Source organism: Bubalus bubalis, chromosome 16 (genome assembly GCF_019923935.1).
Source record: "Bubalus bubalis isolate 160015118507 breed Murrah chromosome 16, NDDB_SH_1, whole genome shotgun sequence".
Lineage (NCBI taxonomy): Eukaryota > Metazoa > Chordata > Mammalia > Artiodactyla > Bovidae > Bubalus > Bubalus bubalis.
In genome coordinates, this window is record NC_059172.1 from 40,753,240 (window position 1) to 40,759,857 (window position 6,618).

The 6,618-nt window shown below is 38.1% G+C and overlaps 1 long non-coding RNA gene across 1 annotated transcript; it reads right to left on the reverse strand.

The window, feature by feature from the left end:
* Nucleotides 1-543: 543 nt before the first annotated feature.
* On the reverse strand, nt 544-5,648 carry LOC123329623. Its single transcript, XR_006545156.2, has 3 exons — nt 5,589-5,648; nt 1,354-1,451; nt 544-601 (listed from the first exon to the last, which is right to left on the reverse strand). It is a non-coding gene; the product is annotated as an uncharacterized LOC123329623 (long non-coding RNA).
* Between the last annotated feature and the right edge of the window lie 970 nt (nt 5,649-6,618).

Here is a 6,618-nt window from a genome sequence, read left to right on the forward strand (position 1 = left end):
GAGGAAACAAATAGTAAATAGACATCACATGTTTTATACATACCTCTCAGCAGCAAATTATAATCATGTTCTTGAAGGACTATTTGGCCTAAGAGTACATTTAATCAGTCCTTCAGTTCTTTTTAGAGAAAACTGAAGAAATGTCATAGGACTTTCCATAGTGCTTTCACAGCAGGTGAGTTGGTGTGCTTTGTTCAATGTGCTTCTCTGATTTCCTATAAAGCAAAGCAGAAAATTGAGAATATTGTATTCACAGATTATGAAGGATAAAAGTTCATGTTTTCCTAAATTCTCCAAAAATCTAGAAAACAAAGAGAGAGGAACTGTCTGAATTACCTAAATTTTGGGCTAATATTTTCTATTTCTTTTCCCACTGAGACTCTTTAGTCTTATAAATTTGTGTCCCTGATTTGGGCCTTATAGTAAGAAAATTCTCCAGTAAATTTCTTACATTTATAAAATTTTTAGCATACCATACAGGTGTTGAGATGGTTGGATGGCATCACTGACTCAACAGACATATCTCAGGGAGATAGTGAAGGACAGAGAGGCTTGGTGTGCTGCAGTTCATGGAGTTGCAGAGTCAGACACAACATAGGGACTGAACAACAATAACAAAATACAGATGTTTAGTATTAAGATGATGATATTTAATCCATAGGAGAAACCAGCATGATTATGCATCTTCATTCACTTATAAAGTGAGGCTGCTTCAATCAATACTCACAACAATTACAATAATTTTTTAACCAAAATAAACAAATTCCTTCTGAAAAAGTATTACCAAAATAATGAAAATTTTATCTATGTTAGGTTTTAAAGGTCCAACATTTCACTGAAAGTGAAAATAAAACTTCTCTCACATACAAATAAAATATTAATCCATTTTCCTTATGGTAATCCTGAAAATGAATGCTATCTGCCAGCATTCACTACAATTTCCATTAACACATCTAATTGTAGCTAAAATATATGACATATGCATATGTAAATAAATCTATATTTATTTGCACATAAAATGCTGAACTTTTTAACAAACTTAAATTTCTTCTTTCTTTTTAAATTTAAATTTCTTCTTTCTTTTCATTTAATACTTGATTGATTTGCCATGCTTAGAAACATACCCAAAGGATATTATTAGGTTGATCGTGAGAAAGGAAACTTGAGTGAAAATTCTATTCATTTTCTTTCATGTTATTTGACATACACAAGTATTCCAGAAACAAGAATTTTTAAATCTCAAAGGTATGCCACCAGACTTTCAACTCTGCTCTGAAAGTATAATTCTAGCATTCTTTGGAGAGCAAAGTGGAACTGGAAAATGTTAATTCAGTGATGACGAGTGGCTCTCACCTGCAGTTAAGTGGTGCATCCACCAGAGAGACAGGGAGCCACCCATGTTAGAACTTGGGGAGTTTAGGCTCCTGGGAAGGAGACAGATTTAGCCAATTCTGTAAAAATACAAACACATAACAAATAACTAGGACTTTCATCTCTGGTGAGATAGGGCAAACTGGAGAGAGGAAAAGATCATCTTAATTTCACAAAATCAAATAATTACTTTAGTGTTATTGCAACAGCTTGACAATCCCAACAGAAGACTTCATTCTGTGGTCTGAAAGAATGTATTTTATCCCTTCAAGCTCAGTTTCTTTGCTTGGGTTTGTTGACCACTCTGGCACATGGACACCTATCACCTTGCAGCTTCCGCCCCTCATTATAGGTAGCCCTTTCTGCTGATCACATAGGACCTATTAGAAGCAGAAGGATAGAGCAGAGAGCCAGGTAAGTACAAGCACTCTCCAGCCCACCTCTGGCTCACCCTCAGGAAGGATGTTACACGACTGCATACTAGGTTTCTCATACTTGGGCAGAAATAGGGAGAACTCCCAGGTCCATCTCTGGTTTCCCACAGAAGGTTTTTATTCCATTTTCACTGCCTTTCCTCTTAGAAAGAACGATTTTTAACTCTCCTTATCCCTAGCAAGTTATCTCCTGCTATCCCTTATCCTAGGGCTTCCCTAGTAGTTCAGCAGGTAAAGATTCTGCTTGCAATGCAGGAGATCTGGTTTTGATCCCTGGGTTGGGAAGATCCACCCGAGAAGGAAATGGCAACCCATTCCAGTATTCTGGCCTGGACAATCCCATGGATAGAGGAGCCTGGCAGGCTATAGTCCATGGGTCACAAGAGTCAGACATGATTTATTGACTAAACCACCACATCCCGTGCAGGTGGGAGGAGAAGAGGATGACAGAGGATGAGATGGCTGGATGGCATCACTGACTAGATGGACATGGGTTTGAGTAAGCTCTGGGAGTTGGTGATGGACAGGGAAGACTGGCGTGCTACAGTCCACGGGGTCACAAAGAGATGGACACGACTGAGTGACTGAACTGATCCCTAGCAAGTGAGCTTGCCAGGTGGCTCAGTGGTAAAGAAGCCACCTGTCAATGCAGGCGACACAGATTTTATCCCTGGGTAGGGAAGATCCCCTGGAGGAGGAAATGGCAACCCACTCCACTATTCTTGCCTTAAAAAATCCATGGACAGAAAAGCCTGTCCATGGGGTCACAGAGAGTCAGACATGACCGAGCGACTGAATAGGCACATCACTATCAACCCATCTCATGTGAAAGCTTATATTATGAATAGCATGCTTCCTTATCCATCATGGGCCTTATCAAAACTAGCAAGTAGCTTTCCCTAGAAACCTTTCAGACACACAGTTTAAATTGATGTTCATTATAAGGGAGCAGGAAAGCGAAAGGAAATGTTCATTAATGTTCTTTACATTGGGGGATCATTTTACAAAGAAATGTTCAAATCTCTTTCACAAATTTTGGACTATCTTTCCTTCTTATATTTATCACAGATCACAGATGGGTCCTGTATTGTCCATAAGCAGAAGAAACAACTCTACCACTTAATCTATGTTTTAATCTAAAAGTGCATTTCTTTGCTCTGTTTTAATGAATCGGGTGTTAAAACACTGTCTGTTAAGCTTCTATCTCCTGGCCTATTTACATTTCCCTGTACATTAAATTGTTACATCAAAAGAATGCTGTGCATGTGTGATCGCTTCACTAAACCTGTAACTGACTTCTGATAACATCTATAAATCCACATTTGGGAACTACATAACATATGCTTTCATGCCAACAAACAAAATAAATCATGCTGGGCCTGGGAAAAAATGTATGGTCTTGGAAGTAAAGATTTTGCTTACCCCCCACCCCCAAAAAAACACAACCTCAAAAACAGGGCTTTAAAACACTGCTTTTTAGCAGTGCTGGTGATGTAGCAAGGAGGACATGATGAACTCAAGGCTGAACTTGAGTTCTAGGTCTGTCAGAACCATGATAACAGTCAAGGGGTTTGATCCATCTGAGCCTTAGGTTCTTCATCGAGAATATGAGGAAAACAATATCTCACAGGGTAACTATATGATAAAATAGCATAGGGTGCACTGAAGGGCATTTTAAACATTTAAAAGTATAAAGTTCTTATTTCTAATAACCTACAGTCAGACTACTCTGACTGTTCAACTTTCAAAATCTTTGATTTTAAAGCAAATATTTGGAAAATCATTGTTTGAAAGTCATTTTACAAAATATAGAAGTTTACAAATATCTCCAATAAAGGATTTTCTTCATTTCATCTGCCTGACTGGAAAACTTAGTACCTACAGTCCATTTCCAATTTCCAGGCCCTCCAGTACCAATGTCTGTTTGCAAGTCAGTGATTTGGACCATGGCAACACTGTCTCCTGGAAACACAGTTGCACGTGATCTTCTCAGCTCAGACAATAAAAGTCTTCTTAATTCATAAGAAGCGTCCACTGATACTACTTTGACCCTGAACCACTACAGCACACAGGTTCCCATAGAACAAAGGTCCGATGTTCCATAGTGGGCAACTCGGAATTCCTCTACTTTTTACAGCTACAGCAGTGGAAGGCATTTTCGTCCTCAGGACTGACTTCTCTGAGCTTTTGCTGGCTTCACCTCAGTCTATGAAAGAGCACTCAGGGGTGAGCTTCGGGATGGAGGCCAGGGTGGGTGGTGGGTCCACTATGGGGTGGAAGGGGCACATCACTTACTCTCTCCTGCTCCTTATTCTTGGCCACTGCTTGGACTAGCAGTAAGCCTGGAAGAAGTCAGAGGAAACAGCATAGAGGAAAATAGTCAGAGTTAAGTCCCCAGAAAGCCTTTTCTCCTACCTTCTTCCCCCTCCAGGGCTCTCTACCTTCCTGCTGTGTTGCTGCTAGGATGGAATTCCACTTCCTCTCTCATTCTGAGAAGGATGATCAGGGTCCTGGGATGTGAACATCTAAGATTGGGCAGGAGGGGAGAAAAGAGGCCAGGGGAGAGAACTAGGGAGAAGCTGATGAGTCATTTCTCAGACTCCATGGACATGCAGCTATTGCTTTACTTCTTTAAGGAAGAGAGTAAAATCTTCAAAGTGCTTATGAACTACCCAGGAAAATGCAGTGTTGCCTGTTACATACAGTAGATGCTAAATAAAAGTTAACCAATTCTGGGCTTATTCTATTCTCTCATTCTTGCTCTCTGTCTCTGTCTGTCTCTTGCTCTCTCCTACACACACACACAGACACACACAAACACATATATCATCACCATCATCACATTCATAGAGATGCTCTGCTGGGACCACAAACACAAAATCTTAATGATCAAATTGAACATCTACTTCACAGCTGACTTCTGCTTTTCACAGTTTTATACAGGAGACTTTCCCTCAGTCACCTGAGTTCAAAAAAGCTATAATTACTTTGACCTCTCCTTATTATTGTCACATTTCAAAAAAGAGACAAGATTTATCCATTATTTATCTGTGCATTGATGCAAGATTACTTGTATTAATCCCCTTACTTTCCATTCCTATTACCATCCTTATCATTACTTTGCACCTGGACCTCCCTGTGTCTTTGCTTCGAATCTCCCAACCTCAAAAACCCTCAGTAGCTTCACATATGTATAAGTATGGTGTATGATAATATCAGCATTTCAGACCAGTAGGGAAATGATAGACTTATCAATAGATTAGTGCAAATGCAAACCATGAACACACTTTTATGTCATATATCTTGTATCAAAGTAAATTCAAATTAACCTGATTTTAATGTAATAAATAGAAACAAAAATATTTAAACAAAATATACATAAATATTTGCTGGGCTGGGAATAGGAAAACTTTTCTAAGGAAAAAACTAAGGTCAGAAAATGTGAATAAAAAGTATGACAGTTTCAGTTAAATAAAAATTTTAAATTTCTTTTACAATAATCAGTAAACACAAACATCAAATGAGAAAATATTCCCAATGTATATATGACAAAATTAATATAGACAAATAAGATAAATCAATAAGAGTGCACATAAGATATGAAAGACAATACGCAAAATAAAAAATATAAATAGCCTACACATGAAAGATGTTCAATTTCATTCGTAATCAAGGAAATACAAATTCATACAATAAAGAGATCATTTTTCATCTATCAGATTGAGAAAGATATTAAAGAATAATAATGAGCAGGTGATAGTGTAGGAGAAGAGGCATACTTACAAGCTGCTTTTGGGAGTTTCAGTTCAGTTCAGTTCAGTTCAGTTGCTCAGTAGTGTCCGACTCTTTGCGACCCCATGAATCGCAGCACGCCAGGCCTCCCTGTCCATCACCAACTCCTGGAGTTCATTCAGACTCACGTCCATCGAGTCGGTGATGCCATCCAGCCATCTCATTCTCTGTCGTCCCCTTTTCCTCCTGCCCCCAATCCCTCCCAGCATCAGAGTCTTTTCCAATGAGTCAACTCTTCACATGAGGTGTCAAAGTATTGGAGTTTCAGCTTTAGCATCATTCCTTCCAAAGAACACCCAGGGTTGATCTCCTTTAGAATGGACTGGTTGGATCTCCTTGCAGTCCAAGGGACTCTCAAGAGTCTTCTCCAACACCACAGTTCAAAAGCATCAATTCTTCGGCACTCAGCTTTCTTCACAGTCCAACTCTCACATCTATACATGACCACTGGAAAAATCATAGCCTTGACTAGACAGACCTTTGTTGGCAAAATAATGTCTCTGCTTTTCAATATGCTATCTAGGTTGGTCATAACTTTCCTCACAAGGAGTAAGCGTCTTTTAATTTCATGGCTGCAGTCACCATCTGCAGTGATTTTGGAGCCTAAAAAAATAAAGTCTGAAAAGTTTGGGAGTTTAAATTGGTATAAAATATCCGTAGAGCAATTTGATGATATTCACCAAAAGCCTTAAAGTTAAATCTTTTTGATTCATTTTGATGGAAATGCTCCAAGAAATGCACAAAATATGTATGCATTTTACAATTGACTATAATAATGTTTGTAACAGTAAGAAATCTGTAGCATTATAAAAATATAACAATGAAGGATTGATTAAGTAAATTAAGGAATAGTGACATACTGATATATATAATACACATAATAATGCGTTGATTAAAATATGCATTATGTGCATTATATATAATGTAGATATATTTATTTTCATGAAAATGCTCATGATATATGCATAAAGCAAAGTACCCATATGACATCATTTTATTTTTTTTTTAATGGTATATGTGA